Genomic DNA, 19,605 nt, shown 5'->3' with positions numbered 1-19,605 from the left:
GAGGAAATCTTTTTGATGATGCTGCTACAAACCAGGAAAACGCCTTAGTGTTCTTTTTTAAAAGTTTTATAAGAGTATTAATCTGACTTAAAGGTTATGATGGCATACAAATAAAACATTTGGCAGTCTCAATTTTATTTAATGTGAATTTGAGCAACATTGATAATGTGCTTTAGGTGAGGGCAGCCACTGTGCATCTTGCTCACCTTACTAGTACAAATAAACTAGCATGTGGCCTTGAAGGGAGGCAGAAAATATTTATTAAGTGGGATTTAATGTAGGGGTAATTTTTTTTTTTTTAATTTATTTATTTATTTATTTAATTTATTTTTTTTGGTTGTGTTGGGTCTTCGTTTCTGTGTGAGGGCTTTCTCTAGTTGCGGCGAGCGGGGGCGCGGGCCTCTCACTATCGCGGCCTCTCTTATTGCGGAGCACAGGCTCCAGACACTCAGGCTCAGTAGTTGTGGCTCACGGGCCCAGTTGCTCCGCGGCATGTGGGATCCTCCCAGACCAGGGCTCGAACCCGTGTCCCCTGCATTGGCAGGCGGACTCTCAACCACTGCACCACCAGGGAAGCCCCTGTAGGGGTAATTCTGTTTCTTTGTACTGCCTAACTTTAATTCTTACCAGAGCTATGTCCCACATACATCTTGATTCTTGCTGCATAGAGAGCTATGCAGAAGGCAGTATTAGTTTTATTCATTGTTAAAAAGCAGCAAGTACTGTTTAGAGTCTGACTCATAACCATAGAGTACCTTGAAGTTAAAATCAGAAACATTTATCCTTGGCTTCAGCAATTGAATGTATGGGATAATGTTCCATTCTTGATTATCAGAGAAGATGGTGGTTTTGGGTAATTTCTTCCTCTGTCCCTTTCCCCATCCCCCCACCCAATGTATAAAAAAATTATTTAATTGGAATGCCCCAAAATGATATATTATGATTCGTTTTCTTCCATTGGGTGATTTTTGGTGACTGATGCACAGCAAAGTGTAAGACTTACTTTCATTCCATAACATTTATTGTTTCCCTACTGCCAAGAACAATTTGAAGAACTGGATGTATTAATAAGAATTGTTTTCCTTAAGCAGATTGTCATCTGTCAGTGGTTTTTTAACTAGAGAGATAGGGGCAGGTAACATTAATCACCTTGAAGCTTTTTCACAGTATACATGGCTGGGCCCTAATTTTGGTTTGGTAGGTTCAGGCATCTGTAGGTTTACAGAGCTTTTCAAATGATCCTAAGCCATGTTTGCTTTTAAAAACTATAGGAACGAGACAAGTCTGTAAATAGGTAAGTGCAATGAAGTGTTATAGGTGCTGTGAGAGAGAACTATATTGGGTATATTGAGGGCACAAACAAAGAAGTCCTAGTGGGTACCTTAGGACAGGTTTCATACAAGTAGAAACATCTTAGCTGTATCTTGTTTACCCAGGTGTTTTAGAGTAGCGGAAACCCCTTGAATCCATAAAGTAGCACAGGAAAATTCCAGTCTAGAGAGCAATGTGAACAATAGAACAGATGAAAAACAGCTTACTAAATTTTGGAAATTGCAAGTAGTTGGCATGATTATGTGGTGAAGATGGTCAGAAATAAGATGGTCTTTATGCTGCAGGAAACAAGGGGACATTAAAAAGTATGAAGAAAGGAAAATACGATTAGACTTGAACTTTAGAAAGATCACAGGTGATAGTATGGACTATGGATTGGAGTGGTATGAGACTGGAGGCAGGAAGACCAGTTGCACGCAGCTGGGGAGGAAGAGGACTAGAAAAAAGAAACTAAGGAGGTGGAATCTGAGAATTGGTGACTGATTGGGTTTAGGAGATAAAGAAGAGAAAGTGATACCTCACTTGTATTAACAGTTTGAATGATGTACCAAACATCAAGGTGAAGGTTTCAAGGAGGTGATTTGCTTTTGGAAGAAGATAATGGGGGTGGAGGACATAGCTAATGGGGGAGGGAAATGGGAATGGGCCTCAGTGGGGGCATTTGGCTTGGGTGAGGAGTAAAGAACATCTGTGTTTTTGCTTGGAGGGACTTACTCCTTACCCACTTACAGTCCATGCCTAATGGGTGGTACTGACTGCTCTGGCATTCCCCCAGTCAAGTGCTTGGTTCAAGGTGGGCAGTTTCTTGGGTGAAGCCAATCACAGCTTTTGCCTTTGCGTGAGCTATGGGAGGAAGCCTCCTGCCACTTTAGCCTAGGCCGATGAAAGGCAAGAGTGGCTGCACTTCTCTGGCTACCCTGCGAAGCCCAAGAATGAAGTCAGAATAATAACAGAGACAGAGAGAGAGAGAGAGAAATCAGGTCTTGAAGATTTTGGTTCAGTGTCCGTAATGTGTTCTGCTTCTGGCTATTCCAGTTACTCGAGTCGATTAAACACCCCCCCCACTTCTTTTAACTTATCTCAATTTGTGTTAGGTTTCTGTCCCTTGGAATTGATAGGGTCCTAACTGACAGAGGAAATATTAATGATTTTTTTTTTTTTTTGGCTGAGGCAGGAGAATAGATGGTGGAGGTAACATGAATTTTTAGATGAAGAATTGGTGAGGATATTCACACCAAATAACCTTGAGTTCCTAAGTAAGTTGAAAACAACGGAAGTTAAGTGACTTGTTGAAGGTCAAGCATATGATAAGAGATAGCTGAGATTAAAATTCAGATCGTGGACTTCCAGCTCAGTGCTGTTAATACCATATTATCTCACTTATGCAAACAGAAAAGGTAAGAAATGATGGTCTTTGGTTGAGCTGCCTGTGGATAAAAAGAAAGATGATTTTTTTCTATCTTTCTATATCTATCTATCTACCTTTTGGTTGTTGTATATGAAGAACTCTTTGGGATCGAGCAGTACAATGACTTTCCTGCTCTGAAGAGCCTCAGTGAATATCTACTGATATATTAGGGTCTGGGTACACTGGTTATAGCTACACAAATCTTTATTTTGAGTCAGTCATAATTTTGAGTTGCTTCAGGGAGAGAGATGCTTATAAAGCAGTAAAATCCTGTTTGAATGTGGCAGTCCTTTTCACTGTCTGGAAGTGCTTGTGGAAAATGTCTCCCTAGGACCTTTAATTTTGTTCCTAAATTTATAACAGAACTACTTCTCCATGCTGTCTTTTGCTCAAGGTACTTTTGGTGATAAGATTGTTATTAAGTTGGGTAGGTGAGCTGTAGACTGTGTCCTGCAGGGAACCATTTATTGTTTTGTACAAGAATAGGTGGTGCTGAGGAATCATGTCTCATTTTGGCCGTCAAATGGTCTCTTACTTTGAAATCTGACATTGGCACTACTTTTTCTTTGATTTAAACAGAAAACCAGCAAATGCTCATATGAGCATGAGGAAGATAGCTTTAAAACAACTTCTTTTGAGGCCTTGGCTCTATTTTACTCTTTGGAAAATAAAAACGAGGAAGAACACTATAGTAACATTACATACCTATGTCCAAATGATGAGAAGTAGATGGCGTTTTGGCCTAATGTCAGTTAGTGTAATTCTTTCCTCTAGAAAAATATCTTTCTTTTGAGCCCCAGTATTGATTTTCAGTTGAAAATGATGGAAATATACAGGGCTGAAGATATATAGTAGCTTCAAATCTAAAGAAATTTGCTGAGAAGTGAAATAGAAGGTTTATTAAAACACTATTTGAGGCAGAAGAGGCAGAGAAAATGGAAAACAGAGACTGTAAATGATTGGCTTTGTAGGAAACATTAAGGGATCTATTTAGACAAGACTTTGGCAACTCGTGTAATAATAATGGCCAACATTTATTGAGCACTGATGACGTGCCAGGCACTGTGATTAACTGTTATTAATACTCAGGAGTCTTAGGAGGCAGATGGTGTTTTTAACCCCTGTTTTACAAAAGAGGAATCTTGAGACTTAGGTTCTTAACTTGTCCAGTGTTTCATAGCTAAGCTGTGAGTGTCAGAGCTGTGATTTGAACATAGGCAAGCTGATTCTCATGCCCTACTTTTAACCAATATGCTCTGCTGCCTCTAGTTGTACTGTGACTCCAGAAGTGACCACAGATACAATTTAACCTCATTTTCTGCCGTTTCTCATAGCCGAGTTCATCTCCATCTTTTCTGAAGGTGACTTAAGGGGACAAGAATCAGCAACTTCCCCCTTCATATTTCCTTCATATTTTGCTTCCTTTTCTGAATGTCCACGCTGTGTGGGATTCTTGGGCACTTTTTGACAACCTGGTTACTATCTATCTCAATCTTTTATTTCCTTCACAGAACTTAGTATAAATTGTAAAGACTTGTATAATTGTATTAATTTCTTTGTTTACTTATTTTTATGGCATAGTATTTTTAATGTAACCTATGCACATCTTCCTGTATACTTTATTTTTTTATTTTTATTTCTTTTATTTTTGGCCATGCCGCGCGGCACGTGGGATCTTAGTTCCCCAATCAGGGATCAAACCCGCGCCCCCTGCAGTGGAAGCACAGTCTTAACCACTGGACTGCCAGGGAAGTCCCTCTTTGCTTACTTTTTTGTTTGTTTCTTTTCTTCCTCACTAATAATACTATCCAGTATTTATTGAGCTCTTCTTAATGACCAGGCACATGTGTATATATTACTTCTGTTATTTCTAACCCCAGCTCTTTCAGGTAGATGAGGAAACTAAAGCACAGAAAGTTTAAGAACTTGCCTAAATTTACACAGGATTTAACATCTAGAGCAGTTGCTCTTAATTAGAGGCTGGCAAACCTTTTCTGTAAAGGACTGGATGGTAAATATTTTAAGCTTCATAGGCCAAGAGGCAAAATCAAGGATATGATGTACTTATGTAACAAGAGAGAAAACAAATTTCCATACATAAAATTGATGAAATTCAAAATATAATAATAAATGGGCACATTTTTTTGTAATACAGGTCTACTAATGAGAAGAACAGAATTATTTTTTTTGGGGTGGGATAGCATTTCGCTTAATTGGGATTCAAAGTTAAGTGTTCCTATCAAATCGATTGCACACGTTCTTCGGTAAAAATCATTCTTAGCTTGTGGACCATACAAAGACAGACAGCCGGCCAGATTTTGCCCTCAGCTTGTAGTTTGCCAGCTCCTGTTCTTAACTGCTACTATGCTACTTTCACTAAAGCAGTGATTATCAATCCAGGGTGTACATTACACTTACCTGGGGAGCTTTAAATCAGAATTTCTGCCAATCACTGTTCTAGAAGCTGGGCAGGCAATGACAAACACAATACAAATTCCTGCTTTTATGGAATTAGCTGATGTTAAGTGCTAAGTAGAAGAATAAAGCAGGCAAGGTAATATAGGCAGGGTATGCTGGGAGGGTGCAATTTTAGATAGGGTGGCTAGGGAAAGTCTCACATAGGAAGCCCCTGTGTACCTCTTCCCAGTGGCATTTTCCTCTCTCCAAACCATGAGGTAACCACCATTCTCATATGTATGTAGTATATCTTAAACAATGCCTTTTTTTTTTTTTAAACATCTTTATTGGATTATTATTGCTTTATACCTGTGTGTTAGTTTCCGCTTTATAACAAAGTGAATCAGCTATATATATACATATATCCCCATATCTCCTCCCTCTTGCATCTCCCTCCCTCCCACCCTCCCTATCCCACCCCTCTAGGTGGTCACAAAGCACTGAGCTGATCTCCCTGTGCTATGCAGCTGCTTCCCACTAGCTATCTGTTTTACATTTGGTAGTATATATTAGTCCATGCCACTCTCTCACTTCATCCCAGCTTACCCTTCCCTCTCCCTCTGTCCTCAAGTCCATTCTCTATGTCTGTGTCTTTATTCCTGTCCTGCCCCTAGGTTCTTCATAACCTTTTTTTTTTTTTTAGATTCCATATATATGTGTTAGCATATGGTATTTGTCTTTCTCATTCTGACTTACTTCACTCTGTATGACAGACTCTAAGTCCATCCACCTCACTACAAATAACTCAATTTCATTTCTTTTTATGGCTGAGTAATATTCCATTGTATATATGTGCCACATCTTTATCCATTCATCTGTCGATGGACACTTAGGTTGCTTCTGTGTCCTGGCGATTGTAAGTAGAGCTGCAATGACCATTGTGGTACATGACTCTTTGAATTATGTAAACAATGCTTTTTAAACGTTATATATACAGTATGATAACATTTATATATTTTTGTGCAGCTTACTTTTTACACTCAAAATTATTTGTCAAATTTATTCATATTAATATGTACAGCTTCAATCCATACATGTATCAGTTATCTATTGCTTTGTAGCAAACCCCAAAACTTACTGACTTAAAATAACCATCTTTTATTATCGCTCATGAGACTGTGGGTCGGCTAGATGATTCCGCTGATCTTGGCTAGACTTGCTCATGTATCTGTGACCTGCTGCTGGGTTGGCTGAAGTTTGGGTAAGTTCAGATGATTGAGGGGAGAAGCTTGTTTCTGCTTCACATATTTCATCCTGCAGGAGGCTAGCCCAGTCTTGTTCACCAGGCTGCAGAGCAGGGTTATAAGAGAGCAAGAGGAAGCGTGCGAGGCCTCAACACTTAGACTAAGAACTGGCACAACATTAATTTTCACTGCATTCTATTGTCAAGGCCATCCCAGATTTGAGGGTTGCAGCTCTTGATGAGAGGAGCAGCAGAGTCACATTGTAAAGTGTCATGGATACAGGGCAAGGAGTGATTGTGGACAGTGTAGCAGATAATCTACCACAATTCATTTTCACTACTGTATAGTATTTTATTGAATGACTGTGCCACAGTTGATTTATTCATTCTTCTATTGATGGACATTTCTGCTGTTTCCCATTCTATCCATTTACATTCTTCCTGGTACTGTAGTTCTCACTGTTCCACATCTTTGCCAGGATATTTTGATTTTTGCCACTCCCAGTAGGTGTGAAATGGTATCTCATAAGGGTTTTAATTTGTATTTTCTTTATTGTTAATGAGACAAGCACCTTTTCACATGCTTATTGGCCGTTGTGTTTCTTCTGTGAATTACCAGTTAATATATCTTGCCTATTTAAAAAATTGGATTGTTTTGTCTTTTACTGATTTATTGGAATCTTTTGGATTCTAATCCTTTGTTAGTTATGTGTGTTCTAATATCCTTTCTCAATCTGTGCTTCGTCTTTGCATTTTTTACATGGACTCTTGATGGACAAACATTTTTAATTTCAATGCTGTTGGATTTATCAGGCTTTTCCTTTATGGTTTGTACTTTTTATGTCTTACTAAAGAAATCTTTCTCTTTTCCATGTTCACATTCTCTTATATTTTCTCAAAGTTTTAAAGTTTATCTTTTCATATTTGTCCATTAAACTACCTGGAATCAATTTTTGTATATGCTGTTAGGACTTTGTTTTTTTTTTTGTGTGTGTGTGTGGATTTCTCTCTCTCCCAGCACAATTTGTTGAATTTTTCCCTTTCTTCTGCTTTCTTGCCATGCCAGCTCCATTGTACATTGAGTTTCCATGTGTATATAGGTTCTGCATTTCATTTAATGTTAATTTCATATATAGAAATGTCCAGTTTTCACTTTTGAAGCTGGCACGTTTTGTTTACTACTGTATTATTACCTAAGTAGTGCCCTTAGTTCCTTTGGATAATAATAATAGGTAGCAGTATTTTGGTTGCTTACTGTATACTAGATTAGAATATTTAGTAATGCATTAATTTATTTGGTCCTCATGACAATACTATGAGTTAGCTATTTTTGTTCTCATTTTAAAGATGAATAAACTGGGGCACAGAGGAAGACTACTCCCATTGGGTTATGAACCCAGGCCAGCTGGCTTCAGGGTCTAAACTTTATTTTAAACCACTATGATATACTGTTTCTCATTTAAATGAGTTTATAAGTGACTTTCTTTTTTTTTTTAATTGGGGTATAGTTGCTTTACAATGTTGTGTTAGTTTCTGCTCTACAACAAAGTGAATCAGCTATATGTATACATATATCCCCTCCCTCTTGGACCTCCCTCCCACCCTCCCCCCCCATCCCATCCATCTAAGTCACCACAGAGCACTGAGCTGAGCTCCCTGCATTATACAATAGGTTCCCACTAGCTATCTGTTTTACACATGGCAGTGCACATATGTCAATCCCAATCTCCCAATTCATCTCCCCCTGCCCTCTGTGTCCACGCGTCCGTTCCCTGTGTCTACGTCTCTTCTGTTCCTGCCCTGCAAATAGGTTCATCTGTACCATTTTTCTAGATTCCACATACATGCATTAATATATGATATGTGTTTTTCTGACTTACTTCACTCTGTATGACAGACTCTAGGTCCATCCATGTCTCTACAAATGACCCAATTTCGTTCCATTTTATGGCTGAGTAATATTCCATTGTATATATGTACCACATCTTCTTTATCCATTCATCTGTTGATGGGCATTTAGGTTGCTTCCATGTCCTGGCGACTTTTCTAACTTGAAACATTTGAACAGGAGCAAGAGCAACTTCCAGTCTGCTATTCTAAAATGTATCCAATTGATAGAATAAGTTAGGAAGCGGCCGTAAAGATTTATTGCAGTTTGTTTTTAGAATTCAATTTGGCTTTTTAAAACGGTCATCTTTGAGATTCTGCCCAACTTACCCCCAACATTGCATGTGAGGAAAATGTAGAAAATGAGTTTGTGTTTTGGAAAGCGATGGTTTTGTTTTTGAATTTCTGGATGTTTCATATGGGCACTTGTGCAGAGAATGGAGCCATTGAGCTCATGCTCACATTTATATGTCAGAGATATGGTTTTTTTTTTAAAGCCAAGATATAGGGATGGATATGGTTCTTGGAGCAACCTGGGGGAACACATTGTTTTGGATAATCTTGTCTTTTCATGCCCTCTAGCCAAGCCTCTCAGAAGCATTTTTAATCAAGGCTAGCCAACTTTGATCTCTCCATTCTAGACTTCCCATGGTACTTATTATCCATACCAGCTTTTTTGAAATTCATAGTTTAGAATTTGATGGTGTCTTATAGCACTTTTATTATTTTTCTAATTTCTTTGGAAATATGTCTTATGTTCCTAACAATACCATAAGCTTCTTAGGATAGGCATAGCATTTTATACTTATTTTTAATCATTCCCATGGTCTCTTAGCACAGTAGCTAACTACAGTACAGTTGCTTAATAAATGCTTCTGTCTTGTAATGTGGCCTCAATGAATAAGACCTGAGCAATAAGGACAAATTTTTTATTCAACCTAAAATTTATGAGTATTTTATTCAGCAAAATTGTTTAAGCACATACTTTGCTCAAAGAATTACAGGAAACAAAAGATGAATCAGAAACAGTTCCTGCCCTCAAAAGGAATAGGCTCTTAGAACAGTTTACAAATTATAAATATAGTTGTCTGTTTTTATGTGCAAATATACCTATCTTAGCTCCACAGAAGGAGGGGGCTGGAAGTTGTTTATAATTTAATTGGGGGAATCAAACATATAAGGGAAAAGTCACTGAAGATAGAACACAGTGAGTTACAAAGCACTGGGGGTACGGGTAGCTGTAGAAGTGGAGGAAATCATTTTGTACTTGAGGTGGGCTGGCGAAAGAGACTGAGTGGCAGTTACATGTGAGCTGGATCCTGAATAAGGAAGGTAGGGTGTGACAGGCGGATTAGGAGTGGAGGGTGGGATTGTATTTCAGAAAGACGGAACAATGTGAACCAAAATCTGGTGGAGGCAGAAAAAGCTAACAGTGTTTGGAGCAAAAGTAGTTCAATTTGCCTAGAATACAGAGGAGTAAAAGTAAGTTGGGGCCAGTTTGTGTAGGGTCTTAAATATCAGGCTAAGGTGTTTGGACTTAATTCAGTAGACAGTGGGGAGCCACTAAAGTTTTTTGAGTAATATGATCTGGGCCATGCTTTTGGAAGATTAATCTGGTTGCATTGTGAGTAATGAATGAATGGGAAAATGAAAGTGTTTTCCATTGTTGGATCACTTTTTTTTTTTTTTTTGCTTTCTGTATAAACATAACTAAAACAAGCATAAGCTTAATTTAGTTATTAAATAATAATGCTAAGAATCTTCATTAATGCATGTATTTGTGTTCTCATATTCAACTACCTTTTAAAACTAGTTGAGGCCCTATTCACCTGTTGGAGTCTAATTAAATTTTTGCATTTAGACTCTTCTTCAGGTAGTTATATACCACAGATAGATTAAACTTCCAAATACATGGTTCTGATTGTAGCACTCTCCACTTGCCTGCTGAAGAAAGTCTGAAATTCATAACCCAATAATCAAGGCCCTCCCTTATTTATCTGTCCCACTCCCACCACTCCCCGACTGCTTCAGAAAAACTGTTCTTAAGACTCCGTGTGATTTCCTATTTCTTTGTCTCATTTACTCTAGTTTCTATGATCTTCTTAGAGTCATAAGATTAAAAAGCGGGAAAGGACGATGAGGTCCTGAGAACTTAAGTGACTAGATCATACCTAGCAGAGCTGGGATGAAAGCTCTATCATTTGTTCAAAAAGTATTCTTTGTACTTGCCAGGTACCAGGTATTGTGCCATATCCTGAGGATATGATGGTAAGTGGAACAGAAATGGGTCCCTGCTCTTTATAGCCTGCAGTCTCAAGAGACAAACATTAACCATTAGGTGTAGTTAAACCAATGTTATAATTACTAATTGGGGTGGTCCTATCAAGGAAAAGTACTTTGGGGTACTTTGAGAGAATATAATGAGGGAAGGCGGTGAAGCTAATTCAATGCGGCATGTCAGGGAAGGTCTCTTTGAGGAAGTGAATTTTAAGCTGAGAACTGAAATGTGAGAGTGAGAGCGTAGAGTCAAGGCAAAGGGTGAGAAGGGCATTCATTCCAAGCAGAGAGAACAGTGTGCACTAAGCCGGCCGCTGGGCCCCTGTCCCCCTGCCCTCCCGAGTGGAGAAGAGTTTGGGGTCGTAGAGGACCTGAAAGATCAGTGTGCCCAGGACATTTTGGTTACTGAGTAGTAAAATGAGGCTGGAGAGTCAGGCAGAGACCAGATTATATAGTGTGCCCTTTGGGCCATTTTTAGGATTTTTCATTTTATTTACAGTACAATGGGAAGAAAGTGGTAATTGAAGGGCGTTTGAATTGAGGAATGGCACAATCCAACTTATGTTTTTACAAATAACTGTAATTAATAATATATCCTAAATCCAACTTCTTCTTTTCTCCACTTACCTGCTCTGGTCTAAATCTCATATGAATTAGCTGGTCTCTGCTTCCACCCTTGCAGTCCTACAGCCTATTCTTGACATAGTTGCCAGTCTTTTCCTTTAAAATGTTACAGCATGGCTCTCCTCTGCTCCAGATCTTCTAGTGGTTTCCTGTTTCATACAGAGTAAAACACAGAGGCATGCTCCTACCTCAGGACCTTTATACTTGTTGTTCTCTTTGCTTGGGCTACTTTTCCAGATATATTCGTGTGGTTCACTTCCTAACCTTCAGGTCTTTATACAACTGACGAATCCATCCCTGGCCACTGTATTTAATGCTAGACCCCACCCTGCTTATCCTTCACTGCTTTCTTTTCCTCCAAAGCACTTGACCATCTTTTGATGTGTTTTATACTAGAATTTAAGTTTCTCTAGGTAAAGGATTTTGTAAGAGAGTTTTGTGCATGGTACTCAATACTCAGTGCATAGACTGCCTGGCAGATAGCAGATGTTCAGTAAATATTAGTTGAAGGATGAATGAATGGATGGAGAATGTATTGGAGGAGCCTAGAAGAGAAGCTGAGAGAGCAGTTGAAGCCTCTTTGGATGAGAGATGATGTTGGCTAAGATGAAGGTTGTGGAAGATGCAAAGAATGATGTATTCAAGATGTATTTTGGAGATAGAATCAACAGAATAGTACACATGATTAAAATAAGTCGTTACCTTACAAATTTAGTGTTCTTTCCATTAAGTCACCGTGAAATATCATTGTTAGCTAGTAATGTGTTAGTAGTTAGATGAGTGTTTTTTTGTTTTTTTTTTTTAAAGTCTCTGTCTCCTGGTGCTGCCATATTCACTGATAGTTGCAGAGTGTCATGAAGAGTAATAAGAATTTGATAAGTATTTAAAATATTAGTATTTAATAATATTAGTATTTAATAATCAGTATTTTAAATATTTTTATACTTTAAGATCAAACTGGTGGGACAGTGCATGCAGAAGTGACATATGTCATAGTTCTTTTAGTTAGCCTAGGGTGGTGGCTCTCGACTGGAGATGACTGTGCTCCCCAGGGAACATTTGGCAGTGTCTGGAGACATTTTTGGTTGTCACAGCTTGTAGGATGGTACTAATGGCACTAGTTATTAGAGGCCAGGTTTTGCTGCTAAACACCCTACAACGCACAGGTCAGCCCTCCTCACCTAGCGGAATGTGGTTCAGAATGTCAGTTGTGCTGAGGTTGAGAAACCCTGCCTCAGGGATTAAAATTCAGATTTCACCTTATTTTAGTGCTAAACCTACAGTTATTCTATTCTGTAACATCCACAGACTTGTACAACTTCTTGTCTATACAAGGTGTGACTAGAACGGTTGTGCTTACTTTTAAACAGATATACTATAAGCGACACATACACACGCTCATGTACATAAATCCAGTTGAAAGCTCTATTTTCCAAGTAGTTCCCTTGAAAAGGTCATTCGTTTGTTTATGTGACCCTACCTTTTTTACAGTTGCCTTTGAGACCTGCAGCAAATTCTTTAAATCTTATTGGTACCACATTTTCTTCTGAGAGTGGATTAGGAAATATCCAGTGTTTTCTGAATGCACTGTGATGAGTAATGAGGTTGGGTAGTAATTCTGCTGTAAGATGAAATTGAGATATGACTTATAAAGTAATAATTGGCTCTGAAGATAGTTTAAAAGTAATGCTTCTTCTGCATATATTTTCATCAGTAAATATTGGGAATAAATGTACTGTTTTCTCAATTTGAAGGAGCCTATTTATGTGTGAAAGTTCTAAAATGACTTAAAGCAAAAGCAGTGTTTATCAGAGTGTCGAATATTAAAAAGATGGTTGTTGTCTAGGATCGGGCTCAGGCAGTCTCACATAATTTTGGGAAGATAACTTGGCACAACTTTTGGAGAGCAATTTGGTAATATTAAAATTTTAAATGTTTGAAATTCTGCCTCTAGCCATTAATTTGCAGAAACATTTATACCAGTAAGCAAAGACACATATAAATTGTCTATTTCATAGTCTGTACACATACAAGCTGTTTCTTGAAGCTTTGTTTGTAAAGTGGAAAAAACAGAAATAATCCAAATACCTATCAACAGCACTTTAGTACATCTGTATGGTGGATTATTATACACCACCAAAAAAAATTTGATATGTGGACTGACATAAAAGGAGGTATAAAGTATATTAAATGAGTGAGGAAGTTGTACAAAAAAAAGAAAACCCAAGCAAGCACGTATGGCCATACTGTGGAAAATTATACATGTAAGAGCTGGAAGAAAAAAAACGAAATCTAAGGGGGAGTAGGATAGCTTCCTAAATTTCAGACATGTTTGATTGTTTTATAATGAATGTATGTTTTTCAGTCAGGAAAAAAAATAATAAATATTTTAAAGCCATGGGACAGTCATCCTACTTTATAGCCAGATCTTTTATTGTTTTGAAGCAGCCTTTTGTTTTAATACATAACTTTTAGCAGTTCTGTATTTATATTCATGAATACCTAAAATTGGCCAAAGGTTCCTAAGGTTTTGCTCTTCATCTGAAGTTATTCACTGCTTTTTAAAATTTTTTAAATTCTTGATTTTAAAGTGAAAGTGTCAAAGGTTAGTTGTGGAATGTTTTGTTTTAAAAAATCTTAGGCTTTGAAATATGTTGTAGAATTCTCATCTGTATTTATCCTGCAGGTGGCGCTGGTGGTTTTGTGTTCTTTTGCACTGTTATCACTCAAGTATAATTCCCCTAAACTTCAAAATCATTTAGTTACCGGTCCTGCTTGAGGAATGCCGTGTTTCATGTAATCGTTGAAAATCAGATGTTTTTTAAACTATTGTTTCAAGAAATACAGTGTAGCAGAAGAAATTTGTGACGAGTTCTTTGGACATAATTCATTTTGTTCTTTATCTACTTTACCACTCATTACAATCTCTGGGAAAATTAAATTTATTTCAACACTGAATGATACCCTCTAACTCCTATAAAGTTCCAAAACTTCATCAAAACTGGCAGTAGAACTAATTTTTTCAAATGAATTCTCTTTGAAGTCCTCCCTTTCCCCCTCTCTTTGTGTGTCTGACTCCCCCTCTCTTCTCCCTTTCTTTCTCTCAGTCTGTCAAGTTCAAGAGCAGCTCAGATGCCGTGAATTAAGTGAAGCACAAAAGGGGGAAAGGAGACCCTTTTGAAGAACAAAGGCCTCCCATTAGGCTGCCATGTTCTTTTTTGACAAAACGTGCACCCTACATGGTTTCTATTGTTGTCCACATGCCCTGCACATAAGGTAAATACAGTAGATCCTCATTACCTCACGTTTTCCTCCTCTTCCTCCTATGCCACACGCAACCAGTGAAGCTTTAGGTCTTTGATGTCTTTAAGCATTCTTATACAGTTGCTTTATCTCCTTTTAAAAAACTACGTGGGTAGAAAAGGAAGTGGAGAGCAATGCACACCAAGTAAAACCCCACAAGGAGAGAAAATTAGCTGTTAGAGAAGCTGCAACTCAAGAATCCAGGGCAGGTGGAAGGAACCAAAGTCTTTACTGTTATTCTTCTTCTACTCTGTGCCTTTTAACATCCTGCATTTTTAAAATAACTTTGATTTACATTCACTATAGATTGGTGAGGTAGTGTCTCCTCTCTTTGTCAAACATAATAAAACAGGCAAATGGGAATAAATTTAATTGCTGAGAACAGTTCTTGTAATAATGAGAAACTCTTACTAATCTGCTGCTACTTCTCCTTGGTTGTTTGCTTTTTGGTGTTGTGTACACGGCTTACCTATAGGTTTGTTGTCTTATATTACTTTTCACTGGGATGGAACTGAGAAATGACAACAACGACAGACAGCTTAAAGTGGCAAATAAAAAAGGGAATTACCTATGTAGAAACAAACTTAAATTTCAGAGAAAAGTTATTGAAATTTCAAATTTTACACACTTGAAATTTAGCTTGCTTATGGTAAAGTTGCTTTACCATTGCTGACAGGTCAGTTGCTTTTGCAAAGGAGTGTGTGATTGATTCAACATATTTGCCTACTGTTAATCATTGAGAAAAACATTATCAGGTTAGCAAGTCTACTGAAATAGCCAGAGACCTCCTTAGTTCACTGCAAAGATGAAATATCTGATGATTGGAGGTTTGGACTATGGTTTTATTTATTTTTATTTTTTCAAAGAAATTGGAAAGTCAGTAAGTGATTTGTGGTAGGTTTTGGGGAGGTGTCGAGAGTGATGAAGGGGGGAGAAGGCATATTATTTCTTTTTCTAGTATTTTTAAATTAAAACTTTTAATATAGTGAAGAGTAAGATTTGCACTTCCGACAATATGTTTTCTTTTTATCTGATGTTGAACTAATGGTGGGCAGTTTGTGACTTAACATATAGAGAGTGGATCTGCCTTTTTAGGATTACAGAAGTGATTCAGTGGGGTTAAAAACATTTGTAAGAATCAAAGAAATAATTCCTTTGTAGGAGCAGTAGTAACATTTTATTTTGAAAATTCCATGCGAGATTTCAGGTATTTCTCTTTTTCTCCCATACAACATTCAAATAAAAATACATTGTATATTCAACTCCCTTTTTTGGTCCTAAGGGATTCTTTTAATATTAAAACCTGGCTAGTGCACTTGAAGTTAAAAAAAAAAAATTAAATGCTTAACTACTTGGAGAAATGTTTTGACCTTTAATGCACCCTGGTTGTTGCTTTTTAGGAACCATATTGCTTGGTTTCTTGTTTTTTGGGGGTTCCAGTAGTTTGCAAGAAATCCTTTGGTTTATATACTTGGTAGCGGAATAAAAGGCAAAGAGCTTCTTGCTTTGTATTGTGTGGGAAATTACCATTTCTGTTGTCTGTGCAGGATGTTCTAAGGAGGTAGCCAGGGAGTTTCAGCGGGGGGGTAGGGGTGAGACTTGCAGTTCTAATCTTTTCTTGCTTTTGCCTCTGGTCATACGTTGGATTGTTTTTCTGCTTTTGTTCCTTGGGGTGGCATCTGTCTTCAGGAGAAATCACTTCACAGTCAAACACAAATTGCTGAACTGTGGCGTTTTTGCTCTTACTGTTATGCTGAATTCACTGGGAAGAGTTTTAATATAGGTGCATTTAAACACTTGTTATTTATGGATGGGGAGAGATGGAGAGTGAAATCTCATTGTTTACTGAATGCTCCATCTCCTGCCCATCACCTTTCAAGAACACAATTCTGTCCCCACCACATGGCTTTTCACTAACTCCCGAATGTTTCTCAATGCTAATCTGAAAGATCCCCGTACCAGAGATTACAGTTTTACACAGTTCCCACATATAGGGTCACTTTCATGAAATTAATGACTTCTTGACACTTTCCAGGCTTATGATTGTACCTTTCCATGTTAGTATTGATTTTAACATACTTCAGATATTACACTGTTAAGAGTTGAATGTATGGTTATATTGTTTTCATTATGTAAATAATTTAGCATTTTAGGACTTAGTGGTTTTAAATATAAAGAGATTTAAGTTTTTAAAACATTTGTAACATTGTTCTTATGATATTATAACAATAATAATAGTAATTAGAAAAATAATAAAGTAAATGATAAAGCATTAAAAAAAAAAAATACCTAACTGGGAAAGTGGAGAGAGAAACAATTTAAAGTAATAGACCAGCTCTTTTCCTGAGTTTCCTTAGAAGCCATTTGAACAGTTACTGGCAAAATTTTAAACATTAAATGTATTTGTGACTAAAACCTGCCTTCTCAATAAGACAGCCTAACAGCTGTGTGTGACCTCACAGGGATCTCATTGTATAGAATTAGACTTAAATGATGGCTGAAAGAGGAAAGGGTATAATAAGATTGGCCAAACCTATATTTATTGAAAGATTGAGCATGAAAAGATTTGGAGCTTTACAGTAGTTCAAGGAAGTAGGATTTATAAAAAATTGAGATGGGTGGCTTTTTTTTTTTTTCTGACATGGATAGATTTTGATTTAAAAACATCCAAGGGACTGGCAGGCTGTACCCTGGGGAGAGAGATGTGCAAGTAGGGAAGGAATCTGATGAAACAGTGACTTCAGAAAGTTTCTGTGGAAGGTTTGGAACTGGGGATGGAGAAAATGAATGAAATATCAGGAAAGTATTTTATGTACATTTGTCAATTTTTATTTCCACATTGATGTGATGGAAATAATTCAGGGATAGGCATACAGTTGTCCTCTGGCCAAATCCAGCATGCCCTTGGTTTTTTTTTTTTTTTTTTTTTTAAATCATTCACTTTATTTATTTATTTATTTTTAATTTATTTTTGGCTGTATTGGGTCTTCGTTTCTGTGCGAGGGCTTTCTCTAGTTGCGGCAAGCGGGGGCCACTCTTCATCACGGTGCGCGGGCCTCTCACTGTTGCGGCCTCTCCCGTTGCGGAGCACAGGCTCCAGACGCGCAGGCTCAGCAGTTGTGGCTCACGGGCCCAGTCGCTCCGCGGCATGTGGGATCCTCCCAGGCCAGGGCTCGAACCCGTGTCCCCTGCATTGGCAGGCAGATTCTCAACCACTGCGCCACCAGGGAAGCCCTGCCCTCGGTTTTTGTATGGCCCATGAACTAAGAAGAAATTTTATATTTTTTAATGGAAAAAAATGAAGAGCATAATATTTCATGACACATGAAAGTTAAATGAAGTGGGAATTTCTGTATCCATAAATAAAGTTTTATTGGGAAACCACCACACCCATTTGTTTATATATTATCTGTGTAGAATCTGTGGCTACACTTGCGCTGCAACAGTCAGTTGAATAGTTGTGATAGGACTGAATGGCTCATAAAGACGAAAATGTTTACCTTCTGGTCCTTTACAGAACAGTTTGTTAGAATGAACACTGTAAAGTTTTTCTAAGACTAGGAATGTTTGCCATTAATAAGTTTGTTTTCTGTGTTCTTGTATTTGTTCATCAGGAATAAATGCTTTTTCCAGTTAACTGTTTCCTTTTTTCTTTTCTTTTTTCTTTCCTTCTCCCTTTTCTTTCCTTCCTTCCTTTTCTTTTTGTCTTTCTTCTTCTCCTTCTTCTTCTTTTTTTTTTTTTTTTTTGCTTGATAATGCTCCTTTTTTGGGTGGGGGGGATGCTCATACTCTGGCTCCTTAAGTATATTTCCTACTCATTAAGATTTCAAAAAAATCCAGCTATATTCAGAACTCAGTCTAACTTTCAAGTCTGCAGAGAGCTTTGTTGCTTTCTCTTCTTTAGATCATGGGAGATTACATTGCTTGAACATCAGGAGAGCTGTATACTCTTGTTTGGGAAAATTTGAGAACTTAGATTTACACACGCAAATTTTGCCCCATTTTAACCAAGCATATTGAAATGGGCAGTTAATCTTTCTTAAAAGCATTAGGCCTTCCAAAATTTGTAAATCAGGCATTTTAAGATGCATTAAGAGGATTGCATTTTAGACTTGTTCTTTAAAACATTGATTTTTCTTTCTCTTGGCCTCAGTCCTGGTAGCTTCTGTCCTTCCCCTATTACCTAGTAGAAGTGTGGCAGTTGTTGGGAAAGTAATTGGGAGCCCTCATAGGCTTCTGTAGGAAAAGCTAGGATGACCCATGTTATGATTTACTCATTTGCCTGGGTGGAGGGAGTAGTGTATAGATAAGAATTTGAACTTGTAGTCCATTTTCTCTGATTCTTCCTGCTTTCCTCTCTCCTATCAGTCACATGCTTAGGACAATAAAATTAGGGGTTTAGAAATGTCATCATGAAATAGATTATTGGGTTTGACAAAGGTATAAAAGTCATAGTTAAAAATAATTATTTAATTTGCTTGTCCTACTAAATTCTCTTAAATAACTGAGCCTGGACCAGAAGCACACTGTTCATGACTTATCTCTATATAAAATAACAAAAGTAGTAATCATAAATCAAACTCCTGATTTATTCTGAATGACCACCAGCTGCAAACTAAGAAAGATTTTTTTCCCCACCTAGGTTTTCTTGTTCCTAATCATAGCCAAGCAATGATAAAGTTGATATTTTCCTTTATTTCATTGTGTTCATTGTGGTTCACATGTTACTTTATGCAGGATTTTTTATTTTTTGGAGGGGAGCCACCCTGTGCGGCTTGTGGGATCTTAGTTCCCCAACTAGACCAAGGATAGAACCTGGACCCCAGCAGTGAAAGCGCCAAGTCCTAACCACTAGACCACCAAGGAATTCCCTATGCAGGATTTTTTAAATGTGCCTAGGTAGAGAATGAAGCTATCGAAAATCCATGTGGCTGTAGAAATAATAGTAATACTCAGTTTGTTTATTTTAGGTAATTTCTTTCCCTAGTTTCTTTCCTTTCCTTCTAGATCTTTGAGTATTGCCTGAAATTTACCTTTTTTGGTAAATTTCTATAGGAGATGTGGGAATATTGAAGAAGCAGTTTTGATTTTAAATAAGAAGTTACCTATTCCTATTATTTATTGGCCTTGCTTT

The 19,605-nt window shown here is 37.6% G+C and overlaps 1 protein-coding gene across 6 annotated transcripts in view; it reads left to right on the top strand.

The window, feature by feature from the left end:
• POU2F1 (POU class 2 homeobox 1) overlaps window positions 1-19,605 on the top strand; it is a 178,370-nt gene that overhangs the window by 33,223 nt on the left and 125,542 nt on the right. The window contains exon 1 of one of the 6 annotated variants that reach the window (XM_082360714.1): window positions 587-14,444. The exons of the other annotated variants lie outside the window; for them this stretch is intronic. The gene's annotated coding sequence lies outside the window, so the exon portion shown is untranslated. Of the gene's footprint in view, window positions 1-586; window positions 14,445-19,605 lie in introns of those variants that run through there. 6 annotated transcript variants of the gene reach the window in all.

Source organism: Balaenoptera borealis, assembly GCF_965194805.1.
Source record: "Balaenoptera borealis genome assembly, chromosome: 1".
NCBI lineage: Eukaryota > Metazoa > Chordata > Mammalia > Artiodactyla > Balaenopteridae > Balaenoptera > Balaenoptera borealis.
This window is presented reverse-complemented; position numbering and strand designations above follow the sequence as displayed.